Source organism: Astyanax mexicanus, chromosome 1 (genome assembly GCF_023375975.1).
Source record: "Astyanax mexicanus isolate ESR-SI-001 chromosome 1, AstMex3_surface, whole genome shotgun sequence".
Classification (NCBI taxonomy): Eukaryota; Metazoa; Chordata; class Actinopteri; order Characiformes; family Acestrorhamphidae; genus Astyanax; species Astyanax mexicanus.
In genome coordinates, this window is record NC_064408.1 from 102414702 (window position 1) to 102433708 (window position 19007).

General features: G+C 38.7%; 1 protein-coding gene across 1 annotated transcript in view; it reads right to left on the reverse strand.

The window, feature by feature from the left end:
* hs6st1b (heparan sulfate 6-O-sulfotransferase 1b) overlaps window positions 1–19007 on the reverse strand; it is a 129276-nt gene that overhangs the window by 40557 nt on the left and 69712 nt on the right. The gene's annotated exons all lie outside the window — the stretch shown is intronic.

Sequence of the window (19007 nt, forward strand, 5' to 3'; positions counted from 1 at the left end):
ATTCTGCATTCACAGATGCCTGACTTAAACTGAGAATTTCTTTAGAGGGAAGTATATTAGTGAACGGGACACAAAGATTTCTGGCTATGCATCACATTTGCAGCAGGTTGTTACAAGTATCAAGGACTAAAACGCTAAAATAACTCTGCAGTAGTTAATAAAAGTGACATTTTTCGCTTGAACTATGGGCTACTTTGCCTTCATCATTTCCAGTGGTACTGCTCCATTCTGCACATATCCATACGCTTTCAGAGAACATGCATGAATGAAATGAATGTCTGTATCCACACTTAACCTTGAGTATATGAACCTTTATTGGTGTAGTTTGGGAATTGAAATCTAATCTGCTATAGGGAGAACAGAATTACTAATCATAACATCCTAGCTAAGCACAAAATATACTAAAAGAAACCCAAACAATGTGGTTTAATTCATTGTGATAATGATAAAATATCATGATCCTGAACATCTTTTTATTGTGCCAACCTTTCTTTGCTTTAACAAACACAAATATGGGGGCTTCGAGTGGTCCAGCGGGCTAAGCGCTGCCACTATATTAGACTGACTGGAGTATATTAGGGTAAATTGGTTTGGATTAAGGTTAAGATTATGATTCATATGAATTAGACCAGGGTTAAGAATAAAGTTTGGTAGACTACGTGCTGATCAACCGGCTGAGATGGCCGAATTGGAATCCTGTTCATGTAGCTTACCATCAGCTACCGGAGCCCTGAGAGAGCACAATTGGTCTTGCTCTCTCTGGGTGGGTAGATGGCGCTCTTTCCCCACATCACTCCAAAGGGTGATGTCGATTAGCACAGGGCATCTGTGAGCTGATGTATCAGAATCGAGTCGCTGCGCTTTCCTCCGTGCTGTGATTCTATGTAGCTATGCTGCATCAGCAGTGGATGATTTTACATGTATCGGAAGAGGCATGTGTTAGTCTTCACCCTTCTGGTGTTGGGGCATCACTAGTGATAGGGGGTAATTGGCCACGTAATGCGCAATTGACCGTGTAAATTGGGGAAAAAATTAGAAAAAAAAATAAAAACAAACATGGAATTGATTACATGCTTACTTCTTTGCTTCAATGATCTCTAAATGAAAAATAATTCAAATCGAATTACGATGATCTGCAACTGTGCTTTAAACACACACATACACACACTTCCTTAAAAATGCACAATAGGAACTTGCGTACATGTGTTCACACTCCTCACATTCTCAGTCCCACACTCAGACACACACTTACACACGGTTCATGCTTCAGTGCTCGTGCTGAGTGGCTCTGACAGGCCGACGGCTGGCCGAGTCACCTTGGAGACGGCAGCCACGAGCTCTCTCGCTGAGGAGGAATGTTTGGAGGCTTCGCTGCGATTCATCAGAACGTGCTCTAAAGACCACTCACAAAGAACAGAGATGCCACAATCCCACAGGAATGCTCTCCAGCGTAGAGGACGGGACACAGAGACGGTCATGCTGACCCCAGAGACAGGGTCACACCTCCACACACACATGCACAGCTGGACTGAACAGCTGGCAGAAACAGCACAAGAGTGTGTGCTGGTGACGTCTTTTCCAATGCATTGATCAACCTTGCTCAAATGTGCTCAAAGTTGGCTTCTTGACTAGACATAGTGCAGGAGCTACAGTATAAAGCTATGGGTTAATCAGTGAGATACAAGCATGTATCGAATTAATGGGCATCATTATCAAATTAATGTTCATGTTAAAAATCTTAATAACTTGTCCTTCACTGCTTTCTTTTTGGTATAAGTTGTTTATTTATTTATTTTTATTCACTGCAGTTGCAAGGCTAGTTAACACGTAAAATAGTAACTAGAACTCTTGAGTGGCGCAACTGTCTAAGAGCAGGCCACACACATCCCTTGATGGGAGTCCAATAGAGCACTTTGTCCTCACTCTTCCTATACCCCTATCGTATATTCTGTGCAGCACAGCTGTGGTTTATACTGTCTGGAAGCGATGCTTACATGGCTGAATATCTGTGGCTTTTTTTTAGAAGAAGTCCTGGAAGATTCTGAAGTTGCTGTCACAACAGAAGCAACAATAAAATATCAGGTGTCCTGATACTTTTGTCTATGTAGTGTATGCAGTGTGGGAATAGGGAAAGTAGATGTAATGTGTTAAATAATGCATGTATTGTGACTTTGTTTAGGGCAAAAAAGCTCAGATGTGATTTTACAAGGTTATTTACAACCTTGTTAATTAGGGGTGTGCCATATCGTATCATACACAATAATATCACCAACATTTTAGAATTTTATGATCGATATTACGATATTATACCCTAAAATATTGTGCCATATTACCCACCACTAATTATCACATTAGGGTACTACTTTTTTTAAAAGAAAAAAAATCGCACTGTTCTTATTTCCCATTATATATCTACTAGAGACAGATTATGTCCAGTATTATTTATATATGGTGATATTTGGCGTGCATTATTAGTATCATGACATTCGGGATCATTGACTCCTTTTACAAATCTAATAAAATTGTTATTTTTTATCTCAGTTAGGTGTGCCATATCATATCGTATGCAATAATGCAAAATTTAATTTTTATTGTTGAAGTGTATTCTTTAAATATATATATTTTTTAATTCAGTGTTTTGTAATATTGACTATTCTTATCGTGAAAATACCATAAAATATTGTGATAATATTTTAGGGCCATATTGTCCACCCCTATTGTTAATATGTCTGAATGAGACAAAAACATGCTGTTTAATCTTTTGTACCATTAGAGAAAAAAATACTGTAAGTAGTCAGCTAAGGTTGTTTTAGAGAGTAGTAGAGAGTAGATACTGAAGAGAAAACATTAGCTTTTAGCATTAGCTTTTAGCCTAGCACAGATGCCCATTTTATTTCCGGCAGTTTTGGGGTTTTGAAATTGGCCAGTTTCCAGTTTTGATTATGCTGGATCTTCTGAGAAAAAAAAAAACACAACTGTGTTTGAGGTTCTCAGCCTTTCATTCACTTGCATGTACAGGTCTTTCCTTAATCAATTAGCCAAGGTAAATTCAGCTTCCTATTCTATGGCACATTTGAAGCACCTATGCATTCACCTAACATGGTAAAAGGACACAAAGGCTTACACACACATACACACAGTGTGCAGACTCTTCACTTAATTTATAAACAATCACACTAATAACTGTTGATCAATACTGATGACTCTCATAGAGATAATCCCATTAAAGCCAGTAATATCCAGCGAATGCTTTCAGCCCATCACAACAAATGCTGAAGCGCTATACACCACAGCGCCCGGGAGCAAATTTCCTCACTCACACACATGCAGGATAATTGCTTTAATGGAGCCAATAAAAGGAGCGTCAGCATTCTGCATGATCAGAAGCCTTTCAGAGCGGCCTCCGATTACAGTCATCTCCCAGACAGTCGCTCTGCACTATTACACCTCATCCGCAATAAGTGATCAATGTTTGAAGGTAATTAATGCACTAAGTGCTGGTGAGCTGAAATGAGCTGTTATCTATTTATTTACCGGCAGCAGTCACCGCCACACCATCTGTCACTATGTTTTCCCTTCCCCTCCTTTTTCTTGTCCTATAGGGGGGTGCTGAATTTGAGGCTTTATTTAGAGCAGGAGAAGCTTCTAGTACAGCTTCAGCGATGTTACACCACTTCCTATGTGAAATAGTGACGAGAAAAAAAAAAACAAACAAAAAAAAACATATGGTTGCATAATCGTGGCAACTGTCACACAGTTTTCTCAATGCAGCCGCTATATCTCACTCCCAAAGGCGTTTCTGCTGACGTGGCGCACAGTATGGCTAACTGGCTGCGAAAATGTGTGTTTCCTACTGTCCAATGTGTACGCACAGATTTGCAAATAGCCAATCAGAATGGAATTCTGACAAAATCTTGACAGCTGTGGCCAGTTTCGTATACATTATAGATCCAGTTGCAAACTTACGACACAAGACTAACCAACAAACAGCAGAAAGTAGGGTTGCAGAGGTAACCTACTATACCGCAATATGAAATTGCATGGTTAGATAGAAGTAAAACCTATTATCAGCAATCTAAAACCAGCAGCACTCATTTACATTAGACACCCCTAGAATGCATGCAAGATTTATAAAAACTGTCAACAAAATCAGCAAGTAATCCAGCTCAGAAAAACAGCTATCATTGCTTCTAATACACTCCAAACTTGCCAGACTGCCACTGTTAGCACTGCAAACTAACCCACTATTCTAAGCTTTATAAAGCAGATTCTGAATAACCTACAAACATACAATATCAAAGCAAACAGCAGGACTAACTTTATCTAACCTGCACTCAACCTTTCGCTGACTATCAGTGAGTATTAAGCCCATAAAAGTAGTCAGCATTTTAAGAACAGATTTCCAACATGTAACCAGCCCTCAGCCTGTCAATAACTAAATAAATATAATCAGTAAATAATCCAGCTTGGAAAACTTAAAAATTAACCCCAGTTAAAATCTCACAGCAGCCATCCAGTGCAAGTGTACTCATCTGTGATCCACTGTACTAATCATTGTTTTTTTCTGTTAATTTATCAGGATAATTCAGAAGTACAATCATATTGTAAGATTTTCTAAAACAGTTCCTAGAGCGCGAAAATCTCATACCTTAAAGGAACATATTGACTCAAACAAAAACATGTAAACATATCTACTCGCCCCTTAAACTGATATAATGTTTTGTAAGAAATGATCATTTAAATACTAGGATGTCCCATTTTTGATTATATAAAATAATATTGGGAGACACTACAAGATTTAAGCATTAGTTGTTTGCCTGCATAGATGCAGTACTGTACTATAAAATACCATATTAAAGCATTCCAAATTAAAAGCTTTAAGATTAAGATTTAGGCTGAAATTCCTCTTTAATAGCAGTAAATAAAGGGACGTCATAATTTGTTGCTTGTTTACAAAACATAAACCAGATTTTAAAAGATCTGCTTTGTGGGAAACATCATGATTTCCAATAATCCTAGAGACAGTTGGTTCCTGCCAAGATGTAAATACATAGAAACTGGAACGCACACGCACACGCACACGCACACACGCACGCACACACGCACGCACACACGCGCACGCACACACGCGCACACGCACACACACCATGTTGATCACAGAGGATGGGAATTTTTTTGCTCTGAGGCAGTAATACGCTTTCCAGGCTGTGGCCTGCTCAATCGGAGAATTCACACTGCAGCCATTAGTCATTCTAAAGTGACAGCAGCAGCGAGGAAGCAGAGACAGCAGCCGGGGACAGAGGGAACTGTGGAAATACAGCATTGATAAAAAACTTCCACAACAAACAAGAAGAGAGAAAGAAACTCTCACAAAGCTCACTCTGTTATCAATGCTTTCTTAAATCAGTTCAGTCCTGCATAGTAAGATTTACTGCAATGGCTATATTAGGTCACAGTACTGAGCCTGCTCCAAACTCTACCAGGAAAAGATATTCATACATATACACACACACACATCTTATTGGGGCTTAGAATAGCTTATACTGCCAAAATCTTTTAAGAAAACTTTTAAGACAAAAGGAAAAATCGTAATTTTCAATGGAATTCAAATTCAACTTATGCTCAGTTACAAACTAGGGTAAAATAACTTCTTCTAATGACTTAAAGTTGTGCTTGCAGTTTAGAGACACCGGCCCGAAGACAGCTAAAATCTACATGCCACCCAATATCATCCACCATACATCTGGGTGTGCAAATGTACCAGACAGTTCTTGTAAACTCAGTGGCTAACAGCCTGTTGAAAGCTGTGCACCTCAGTCCGGCACAGTTTTGTGCGGATATTTCAAGTTAAAGCTAAAATCACACTTGTATTCCCCCAAAAAACGCTCTTATATACCTTTAAAAGGCCATTTAAATGCCAGGATTTTGCTAGTTTCCTCAGGTTTTGAGTGATCGGCTGACTCTAAAGCGCTGACTCAGCTCTCGGTCGGTCCGGATCTCTGATGCAAGACAGCATGCAGGTGGGGGCATGGCTGGTGACATCACAGGTCCTGTATTATATAATATTGTGTATAATATATTGTCGAAAAAAAACATTGCAATGTCAAACTTTTCCAATATCGTGCAGCCCTAATTCATAGGGCCAGTCGTTTCCAGTCACCAGCCACATGTCCAACTGATCAGAAAATAACCGCTGCACTATTGCTTTACACAAGCTGAAAACTTGTACAGAGTACCAAGCAGAGTAAATTACAGGGGGTTTAGTGCAAGAAAAACAACAGAATAACTGACCAATATCAGCACTGGTTCAACAACATGCACTCAGCACTTTATAAGGTAGAAATATTGGATTGGATTAGGTATTGGAAATAAAGGGATAATGTGCCACCTCTAAAGTGGGGCAGTAACGTACATCTTAACTTAAATGAGATCAAAATCAATGAAAAAACACTTCTAGGCAGAGCTTGACCATCTTTTAGTAAGTCTGACAGCTTCATTCAGCTCTAATCTGCTGCCATTAAATAGTAGAAATGTTAGTAAACAGACCAAGCACCAACACATCCCATTCATGCCTAAGGGTACTGACCATTCAGAGGGATAAATGCAGGCCTAAATCAATCAGACTCACTAAAAACTGAGCTGTGATTTAAAAACCTGCTTTTGTTTGTCCAAGCGGTCAACTTCTTGAATTACATTAAATAAACTGCTTCAAATACATAAATAAATAAATAAAACCCAGGAGTGTAATATCGCAGAATTTGCGCATAGAGGATGACGTCACCCGAGTTAAAGTGAGTTAATGAGAGTGTGGGAGATCTACGCTTTGATATCTGATAGAATCCCTCCTCTCTCTCCCTCTCTTTACTCTCTCTGTCTCTCGTTCGCCCTCTCCTTCACTCTCCCCCTCCGTCTAGTATGCTAATGGAGCTCATTTTTCAGCTTTACCTCCCTGTGAAGCTTTGACACAATTACCTTCCCAAGCTAATGTTTAATTCAGCACTGTGTGGGTGTATGAGTGTTTGTGTGTGTATGTGTGTTTGTGTGAGAAAGCGACTACACACGAATGAGTGTGTGTTTGTTGCTTTTATATTGCTTTCTGTTGTACAGTATCAGTCAAAAGAGGTGAATGTCTTTTTATTTTTTATTTTTGGAAAAGAAAACTGTTAAGAGCTGTTTTTGCACCTGAAAAATCTGGACCAAGGTTCATGTGTTTGTTACATTTGACCCGGTTAGTTCTGGTTTTACTTAAGAACTTAAAGCTACATTCCATCTTCATCAACTACATAGGTTGCTTATATTCTTATACTTTAGCCCTATCATCTGGACGGGATTCGTTTTTTTGGAGGGAGGGAGTCTGTGAAAAATATTTCACACTTGAAAACACAATTGAAAAAACAGGAGGACCAGTGAGTTTTTTTGGCTTTCTCGATCACATGACATCACATTCAGTAGCTCCTCCATTTCCACTTGCTGTTGTGTTTATGTAGATCTCCGTGGAAACATGCGCCCAAAATGTAATAAAGGTGCGTAGCAGTGGTCAAATAGCTATTCACTTCTAATATCAGATTTAGCTATTTTACAGATGCAGCTCTGAAAAAAAAAAAACACTTAAAAAGTCTCTTTTATTTTACCAAATTGAAAACATCTGGAATATAAACAAGAGGAAGATAGATAATCATAAGTCATTAAACCAAGCTAAACTGCTTGATTTTTTGCAGCAGGAGTGGCATAAAATTATCCAAAAGCAGTGTGTAAGACTGGTGGAGGAGAACATGCCAAGATGAACTGATTTCTGAGCTGAGCTGATTTTTTAACTCTTAAAACTTTATGAATATAAACTTGATTTCTTTGGATTATTTGAGATCTGAAAGCGCTGCATCTTCTTTTATTTCAATCATTTCTCATTTTCTGCAAATAAATGCTCTTAATGACAATATAAAACAAAAATGTTCATTTTACTGAAAAAGTTTTTCAACAGAAAACAGAATCAAATAATGAATATTGTGAATTGATACACATCAAAAGAAGACCTATATTCATGGTTTTGTATGTACAGGCCCTTTATCACTGGCATCACTGGCTCTGCAAGTTCTGCATGCCTCCACAGGCCGAGGATCATGTAAGCAGGGGATCCTGGGAGAGCAAAGCAGCCCTAATGAGGCAGGACTGGGAGCTATCAGGCTGGGGGAACTCCAGGGACAACACTACAGATAAGCCACTTTAACACAGAATAAAGACAACCAGCACAACAGCAACTCGGCACACAAACACACACACACACTCCTGCCCGCGCTCACACACGGCCGCAAGGGAGAGATTAGCTGAAAAGACAGTTCTGTGCGAGTGCCAGTGTGTGTAAGTGTGTGTGTGTGGAGACGCTGCCTCTGGCATGGAATCGGCAGACTCGATGCGATACACGTGTGTGTGTGTGTTCATTTGCTGGCCTACCTTCGCAAATCGATTCAACAACAAACCTCTAAAAGCTCAATTTGGCCTTTAACAACCCAATTATGAAGCGACTGTCTGCTGTTTGATTTATGAGCGAAGCAAACAGAACCTGTGCTTTGATTTATCAGAGGAGTGCAGTAATCAGCCTGATGCGCTGCACAAAAATAAGTGCAGAGAGAAGCCCTATTTAAACTGCATTAGCTGTAACTGTGGAGATGCTGTAATTGACCTAGTCATGCTCCACCCACAACAGCTTTTACTGCCCCTGTCGACTTTAAGTTTATACAGTGATTTATCCTTGAAAGTATATAACTGTTTGATGATGTGCGACTGTAAAGCTACGTCAGATTAACACATTTTACCTTAAATGCAATTAATCAGCCAAGACTTGGTATCAGGTCTCAGAAAAAAGAAAAAAAACAACAACTTTGTGGTGATTACAACCAGTCAGGGGAGGTTTTAAAACAAAGGACAGTGATTTGGACCAATCACAGTCAGAGGGATATTTTAAAACAAATGGTGTCTTGATTAAGGCCAATCATAGTCATAGAGGGATGTTTCAAAATTAATTTTGTGCTGATTGGAACCAACCACAGTCAGAAAGTGGTCTCACAAAAACAAGTTGAAGATTAGGGCCAATCACAGCTCAATGAGGTGGTGACAACAGCCAATAAGAGAGGTCAAATTTTAAATGTCAATTTTATTGTGTTTTAAGATCTTTTTAAGACCTCAATAAATATAATTTAAGACCCAAAAATGTACCGGTAGTCATAATTTATTTGGTAATCTTAGTTCTTTCCCCTCAAATTTTAGCTAGCTTGACGCTAATGTTAGTTCTCTCCAATGTAACGCTAGCTAGCTCGCTGCTAATGTTAGCGTACGCTCCGCTAACTTTAGTTCTCTCGCCAGTAATGTTAGCTAACTTGCCACTAATGTTAATATGTGCTTTCCCACGGGCATTAAACAGACCGTCTGAAAATGTAATACCTACAGAAAATTTACAGTAAATTTAAGACCTTTTAAGGGCCAGCGGGAGCCCTGGGTGTGGTGATTAGTGCCAATCAGAATAAAAGGGGAGGTCTCAAAACCAACAAGGTGGATATACAGACCAACTGAGATCCGAAGAATGTCCAAAAACAATGTTGGACATTAGAAACAGTGGTTTAGTAAAGGGCCAATTTCCCAGTCAGAGAAAGGTCTCAAAAAGCAACCCATAACAAATCTGAACTGCTACAACTTAAAACCTTGAAACCAGGTGCTCATTGTAATCTGGTAATCTAATTCAAGAACTCCCTAGTTACTGTGTTTCAGCTGCATAAGAACAAAGCCTTGGCATTGTTGTGGAAGAGTACTTAACGTTCTTGTCTCATGTTTCAAAGCTGAATCTTTTACACAGCTTCCTCCTCTACAACATCTGGAGTGTTCAAACTTTTTTTTCCAGGAATGTCATACAGGTACTTATTCAGTCCCACGTAATCTCAACGTGCCACCTCCCCCTGGCTGGTCTTCATACTATATGCGTACCATCAGGTTATTGCAGAAGATCCACAATGCAGTGGTTTGACCTGTCCCCTGGATTTCTGAATTCAGTCATATCACTCCTTTACTGCGTAATCTTTACTTGGTTCCTGTAGTCGCCCGTATCATTTGATTTGAAACCCTGATGTTGAAGCACAAAACGAACAAATATGTACCAGCCTCTCCGTATCTGATGGAAACGTTAAAACCTGACTGACAGCTAGAGCACTTCTAGCTTCAAATTTAGCAAGCTTCCTGCAAGACTCATGTAAGACACTCCTTTAGACGCATGTCTTTCTTGGTTCCAAGGTGGCACCATTTAACTTCTCCCAGCAGTTACTTGCTGTTTTGAAAAACACAATTCATGAGGCTTTAATGTTGCACTTAATAAAGGCTTACGGGTAGGACAATATATAGTTACTGCAATATATCGGATTGTTTTTTAGTGTCATCAATAGCAATATTTTTATTGAAATAGAAGCACTATAATCTCCCCAAAACTTGCCCCCAAATTAGCTTAATAAAAAAAAGTTACTGCTTCATTACTCCACGTGGTGGAACTTATCAAATAAATACAGTAACCCTGCAGTGACACCAATAAATACATAATTCCTGACAACAGTGGTAGGAGCATTTGGTTTCGTGAGGTTAGCTTCTGTATTTTCGCCTCACTCAGATTAGCTGCATCAGTTAAACAACAGTGGCGTTGCTAAACCTGATCCTTACAAAAAGCTGAGCTGCTACAGCTACTACTGAACGTGTTGTAAACTTGACTAAATTTCAACAGGGCCTGAATGTAATAGCTGTAGGGTATATAAATAGAAATAAGGATGAATAGACGGCTTGTTAACAAACGTACTTTAAATATCTGATAAAAAGAGCCAGTGTCTTGCATGCTTGTATGAATGATAATGAATGACATTCAGACAAGTTGCAACATCTTTACACATACTGTCACGGTCAAACTGCGGTGAAGTATTTTGGTTGTGAAATTCTTTGAAACGGACTCCAAAAAATTCATGATTTTTGGTATTTGCTTATTTGGAAGTATTTTATCATCTTCAGTAACACAGATCACAGTATCACAGTGTTCTCAAGTCTCGCGCTTGCCACACATGGTATTTCTCACGCTTGCCAATCCATCGGCTGTATATTATAATGTACTCTCGTTGAGCCAATCAGAGTATGCTGTACCCCCCGATACAACTGAAGAAGAACCCCCCCTAAGAAAGTAAGCCGTTATTTATGAAGCAGCGTCCGGGGTTAAGAGTCAATATACTTCCTTTCTGCATGACAGTGAGCAGTGCTGGGAGCAGGCCATACTGCCTGACTTATCTTTATCCAACACAATATCCCTAAATCAATGGCTTGTGATTTATTCATTTCCCTGTAGCTCTTCAGAATTGTGTTAAATCGATAGCGCGAGCAGATTTAAATGAGCAAACTGTGGAGTGTATGTGTGTACGTGTGTGTGTGTGTGTGTGTACGTGTGTGTGTATGAACTGCGCTGCCGATGCCAGCTCTCAGTCAGTCTGCTCCACTGGGGGTTATCAGGAAGCCATTTGAGTGTTTACATTCGGTGAGCGCCTACGTGGCTCCTTTAGCAGATAATTAGAGCTGAGTAGTGAGGCATTACTCGCGGCTCAATCCTAAATCCACACTACTAAAAAGCCCTCCACATCTACAGACTTAATCAAAGCATCTGAGGTGCAAGACACAAGGAGGGAGAGAGAGAGAGAGAGAGAGAGAGAGAGAGAGATATAGATAGATAGATAGATAGATAGAGAGGTGTAGTGGAACCGGCGAGCAAGCTAATGCTAGCTGTGAGCGAGGGCTGGGGGTTGTCTTCCTCAATTACGTGTTGTTGCCTGAATTATATTAGTGGAACTTGTCTGCACACCGGATTTTATTATAAGGCGTACTATCAATGGTCTGTTTTCTTACATAAGTTGCACCAAATTATAAGGCGCATTTTAAGCAACAAAAGTAAGGAGAAAAGGTGAAGACGAGTGTTTCCCTTCTTATTCAGAAAGTCTCCCAGCTAGAGCAGCCAAAGCAAAAAAACTTTTGTTTTAAAGTCAAACGAGCACTGGATGTTAATCTACACAGATTTCTCTCCTGAAAACTGTTTATTTGGGTGAGTAAAGCACTTCCATTTATTTACAGTAAGCTAAGTTTTCCAATATTTTAAACATTGCTGTTAGCAACAGGGCTAGCAGCAGTTAGCCCTAGTAAATGCCGCCCCACAGAGCTACACTGAGGAACCCTGAGTGTTCTGGTAAGCTAGCGGTTCGTCCCATGTAGCTTATTTTAACACTGTAAACACGCAGGCTACAGTCGGATATACCTTTATCTGAACAGTGAAAGAGCTAGTGCTGCGTTAAGCGGCTAATGCTAATAATGCTACAGCCTCAGTGCTGGAGAAACTTTACTTAAACTCCTGTATACAGCTGCACTTCAGCAGAGTGGCTTTACAGCTCCTTACAGATTGACTGGTAAAATTCATACAGAAGATTATATAAATGGATTATAAGGCGCACTATCGATTTGTGGGAAAATTAAAAGATTTTTAGTGCACCTTATAGTGCAAAAGATATTTTGTCACAATTTGAATGCTCCTCAAAGCAGGTGTTGACAAATTAAGCCTTATGGTAAAGTGCATTATCCTGCAGTAATATCCCATCATTGTTGGGATACATAAAATCTAAAGCAGTAAACTGTAGCAAGCACCAGTCAGTGGTCTGTTCAGGTGGACCAGTGAACCCCACACGTGCCATGATAATAAACCCCACACCATTATGGAACGACAAACATCCTGCAGAGTGCTTTGTTGACAACTGTGCAGGTTCAGTTAGCACTCGCATGTGTTAGAGTGTTAACAGAGCAAAAGCGTGTGTGTGTGTTTGTGTGTGTAAAGAATGTCATTTTACTGTGAGCTATTTTTTTGCACAGACCACCCACTAGTAGATTGCTAAACGTCAGACTATTAGCTAAACCAAGAAAATTGCAATATTATTCTGTTTGCTTGGATTGGAAAGAATAGATAAACCTGCTACAGTGTTTTTAATATATGAAAGAAAGCAGACAGCCAACATTGGAGGAAAATACACTCTGCCTGGAAGGTCAATACTCATCAAATACTTATTAAAGACAAGAATGGTTGCTTCAATATGTAATATTAAAAAAAAGAAAAGAGGGATTTTGTAGAAAAAATATGCAAAAAGTGGCAAGATATTATCAGCAATTACAAAATCATGACATAGTTGTATATTAACTTTTTATCGTGTTTACGTTCAACTCTCTGTTAAAAATATCAAGTATCAATGTACAACTTTTTTAGAGAATATTACATTACACACAGCTCTGGAAAAAAAAATAAGAGACCACTTCAGTTTCTGAATCAGTTTCTCTGATTTTGCTATTTATAGGTAGATGTTTGAGTAAAATGAACATTGTAGTTTTATTCTATAAACTATGGACAACATTTGTCCCTAAATAAAAAATATTGTCATTTAGAGCATTTATTAAATAATGCAAAGAAAAAAAGTTCATAATCATAAAGTTTCAATATTTGGTGGAATAACCCTAGTTTTTATTCATAGTTTTCATGCATCTTGGCATGTTCTCCTCCACCGGCTTTACACATTGCTTTTGGATAACTTTATGCCACTCCTGGAGCAAAAACTCAAGCAGTTCAGCTTGGTCTGATGACTTGTGATCATCCATCTTCCTCTTGATTATAATTCGGAGGTTTTCAATTTGGTAAAATCAAAGAAACTTATTATTAAGTGGTCTATTATTTTTTTTCCCAGGGCTGTATATATAAAGTTTTTGATTTTTTTTCTGTTGTAAATTGAATCATAAAATAAAAGAATATAAAAGGCACATTCTTTAAAACCATTACAAAACTTTACATACTTTTTTTATTAATTGTGTAAATGTACACTGTAAATAAACAGAATGTAATAACCAGAGCAAAACAGTAGTATTAACTCTAGACCACTGCGGGTTAAAAGGGGTCACACTCCCAGCGCCAGTAAGGCGGCTAACACTTCCAGACTTTAAATTCCTCAGGCTGGAGCTGCCGTCTCGGCACAGGGGGCTGTGAGCTGCATACTGGAGGTGGCTGTATGAGTGTGAGAGAGAGCGAGAGAGAGCGAGCGAGTCCAGGGGGAGATGAGATCCCTGTATAGCAGCCAGAAGGCAGTGAGAAGAAGATGACAGCTGGGAACGGGGAGAATGCGCTAGGCCCATTGCAGCTCCAGGGTGGGGCACGTGCCACACAGTATACCCCACTTCCACTATACAGCCAGCAACACCGCACAGCAGAGCCAAAACACAGCCAGAGCCAATCACAGCTTAGCTCACAAAATACTGCATGACAGTCCTGAGTACTGCTGCTGTGTGCAAGTCTACTGCAAGCTGGAAGAAGCCAAACACTCGGGTTGCAGCAAATCACTTTTCAGCACATTACTTTTTATAGAGATCCATGTCAATACAGATAACTCATAATTAACACCTTGCACTTGTACCACTTCTGCATTTTGTTTTTTACATGTATGGCTTAAAAAAAGAAGAAAAAAAGGAACATGACACTGCATTAGACAAAGTACCCATTTTTAATAAATAGGTTACATGTAAAGATTAGAATGACTGTACTCTGGCTTGCATAAAAGGTCATTTTTTTCTATTAATCATATTTTAAAATGCATTTTTTTTATACTTTTTTTTTTTTTTCAAATTCTAGTTAAAAAATCACAATATATATCACAATTGATTGCAGTATCAAAATATTTTGTAATACAGCTAATTGTATGTAACCACTTTACCATGGTACATATTGCTGATACACAGCCTTACTATACATTAATCTCCCTTTTACTCAGATCCCAACTTACCTAGATTTATTTAATAAGAAATTTTGACAAAATATGTACTGTATGTTTTTTCATATTGCTCTCTAAATGAGTAAGATCCCCCCCCCCCCTCTCCCCTCCCAACTGTACTGTAAGCCACTCTACCTGTACCTTAATACACTGCTTGCAATACAGACACATATGCTGTTATTCAGAGAGAGGGAAGCGCAACTGAGCCAGTTTCCGTAAAATACAGTGAATTAAAATGCCTTATCCTGTATACTGTGTAGGTGATACAAAACCATTATTTTTTTTTACATTAAAATTGATTATTTACAGTCTGGAAATTTGAGCGCTTTGAAATCTCCTACAGGACACTTGAAGAAGCTGCCTGTTCACTCTCTACTCCACTTAATAATTCCAGATCAGAAACAGAAATCAACCTGAATTCTGCATGTTTGAAAATAGATGTAAAAAGTAGAAAAACATGACAAAATTAAAGGTTTGCAGGACATAAACGGTCTGATTTGTATTCAAGATTTGTACTGATTTTAAAATGTTTAAGAAAGAGCCAATTTTGACAGTTGCAGATTCACTTGACTTTTTTTTCTATCATTTCTATTACAGTAATGTTCCTTGTAAAACAAGAATTCTGTTTATGTAATGCTTGAATAGTAATGTCAGGCAGATCATTGACAAAAATCCTGGTCTTTTAAGGGGTTAAAGGGGAAATCAGTGTGTAGTCACTCCCCCAGGCATCCCCTATACATTTCATACATGTTACATACAGTTGACCACCTGGATACAGAAGACGTTTAGAGCATCTTCTTGTTGTTACTTTATGTCGGATGTTTGTTACGTATATTTGATTAATATAAAATATTAATATAATATTTTAAGAATATCCAAAACAATTCAGAGCTGTTAGGAGAACATACAATATGCATCTATCAGAAACAAAACTAGAAAACTAGAAAAAAAATGTAAATGAGTTTAGTAAGGTAACAGTTTACATGACAGCGTCAGAAACCCCGCAGTCTATTCCACACGACTGTGTTCAGTAAGCAGCAGCTGCTTCAGCACTGATGATTTAACTGAATGAGCTTTTATCGAGCTGATCCAGGATCAACACCAGCTCATCCAAACGCTCATTAGAACGTGGAGAGTGAAACCTGATCCTGCATCAGAACGTTTACTCAAAAACCACTTGACATTCACGACCTCCGACACTCACGTGTCAATTCTTTGACATGCTACACACACACACACAGACACACACACAGACACACACAGACACACACAGACACACAAAGACACACACAGACACACACAGACATGCACGCTGCATACAATAAGCTACTGTCTAGCAGCAGGCAGACAGTGGTGTGTATGCGCACCTTCATGTTGGAGGCATGTCACTTAAAACATTTATGAGCGGCAGGCGAACTCAGGCACAGCGCCAGATATTCAGACTAAGAGAGAGAGAGAGAGAATGTGTTTCCTCTCAAACGAGGGTCAGCGGGTCAGACGAGGTTCAGTTCCAACAGTGCGGCCCACTTCAAAGCCAAATAATGAAGCACTACATTCCCCAGAGTTTGCGAGCGCACACACAAACACACACCACACACACACACACACTAAACATTATCAACGTTCGAGTGAGGGTTAATAGTGGGTGGCAGATAGACTGGACATTCCAATTCCGATATTGGGCGGACCTTTAGCATTCCTCGACCCACAGTGTCGCACATACTGTGAATACATTATTATAGGAACTACCACCCACAGTGGACAGTGCTGTGGCTGGTAATGATTGTGATTAGCAGCTTCTGGCTAGAGCTTAGGTTCTCTGCCCGACGCCAACCCAAGCCCGACCCAACATGGGCCTGGTCGGGCTGAGATTTACCACCGCTTCCTTCGGGCCATGCTCAAGAAAATGGTCTGTGACGCAGACATCTTTTTTAAATTATTTTTATTTTATTTAAGCTATAGTATTTCCTTGCCACTGATGTCACCGCAATAACTGGTGTCTCTGTGGTGCTGCTCATAAGAAGCGTGGACCTGTTTTTCTCTGTAAAGCTGATTTGTGACAACGCTATAGAAAGATAATTGCATTTAATTGAATTGATAATTACAATTACAATATAGCAAAGTAACAAATCAAACTCTGTTTAAAAAAAAAAATGTTGCAGAAGTGCGCAGCGCCCACTCCACTTGTCCGTATTACGCACGTGACTGGCAGCGCAGTGCAGTGCATAGTCTTATTACTGTTTTTTTGTATTTTTGAACATAGACTACAAGCTCAATATAAAAAATAATGCTTGTTTAGAAACTATTTTCTATTCTTAAACCATGTTAAATTACATTAGATTAGATGAAAGTCATTCAGATATTCTTGTGGCCTAATTTACCAATATTTAAGTCTGTGGATTAAAATTATCATATTTTAATCTTTTGGAGATCTGTTCTTAATAAACATTTTTCTTACATAATAAGTAGTCTATGCTTCTTCAGTGTTGCAATATTAACTAACATCATTCTGAACAGATTTTGTTCATTCATACAGCCTAAAAATGTTTTTTAAAAGCTCAGTTTTAACATTCTACTTTTTCAAAAAATGTGGGATTTCATTCAGGCTCGGGCTTATAATGACAGTTTATGAGGCAGGTTGGGCTCGGGCAGAATGTACACGGGCTCAGGCCAGGTTGGGCTGGATATTTAGGGCCCGATCTAAGCTCTACTTCTGGCTAGAATTGTCTATGCAAACATAAAAGTGATTCTAGCAGAAATCACATCCACAATCAAAGCAGACATTACAAAAAATCATGGGTGGTAGGGGTGTGTGATATGGGCCTAAAATAGTATAATGATATTTTTTGCGATAATATTCTTGGCAATATGATCATTTCAAGAATATACTACTGCAACAAAATATACATAATTAACTTAGTATTTAGTATAAATACAAAAGTGTTTTTTTTTAATTCAGTAGAAAAAAAATTAATCTACAAATTTGAAGTGCAGTATATTTATTGCATGTACATATATTGCAAACAAACAAACAATAGTAAATACAGTAAATAAATAAAAAACTTTAAGAATATCACGATATCACAATATTTCAAATATTTATTTGAAATTATTGGGTACGATATGTTATAGCACACACCAGCTAACAAGCTAAACATTTAAGACACATATTTCCTGGCTAATGATGACAGGATTAGGCAGTGAACAACCAACACTATCTTAAAAGTAGCCTCGTTTTGGCTAGCTTTATACACAATTGGCATTCTTTCAAGCGGTTTCATGTGAAGCCTCCTGGGATGATCTAAAGAGAAGAAACTTCTGCAGAGTCTAAAGCATAATTACAGTCTACTGGCTTAACTCAACACGTCACAAAAAAAGCCCAAAGAATCTTTTTTTCCAAAAAAGTTGAATTCAAAACTTGATGTAAACTAGGCACAAAATGTGAACCCAGTCCTGTAGAGGAACAGCTAACATAAAGAAGACGAAAGTTATGATAAAACTTTGTCAGGAAGCCAATTTCTCAGTATATATTAGAAATGACAGTTAACTGCTATAGTAGAGGTCAAGTTAAGGTCTGGAAAACAGCTGGTAGAACTGCTAATACGAAGGCAAACAAAAACCTCCATTTTACTGCAAAACACCTAATGAAGATTTATGAGACTTTAGGTGCAGCAACGCCTAAGTATGGCTGTCTTGAAGGAATCATCAGAAGAAACACTTTCCTGCATTCACCACAAACTTTAGCATCAGAAACTTTTGGAAAAAAAAACATCTAAACAAGCCTGATGTACTGTATGTTTGAAGAAAGTGGTTCAGAATTTCATGTAAAGAACACTTTTCCAACTGTTAAGCATGGGGTGGAAGCATCATGCTTTGACATGTGCTGTAGTTACTATTTCACAGTTAAAGGGAAGAATTGGTTTAATTCATCCTCTGGAGTCAACAAACATGTTCCAGCATCTAATTAGATGTTTCACACTGTTTCTATAATATTGTTGCAAAAATACAGCAAAGAAGTTTGGTTTAAACATTTCCTGACTATGTATGAGGAGAACGTTCACAAGATCTACTGTGAATCACAGGTTGAGTTACAAGGCTGTGATAGGTGTGATAGGATTTTCATTAAGCCTCGTCGCCGAATTTGTTGCCTCAGGA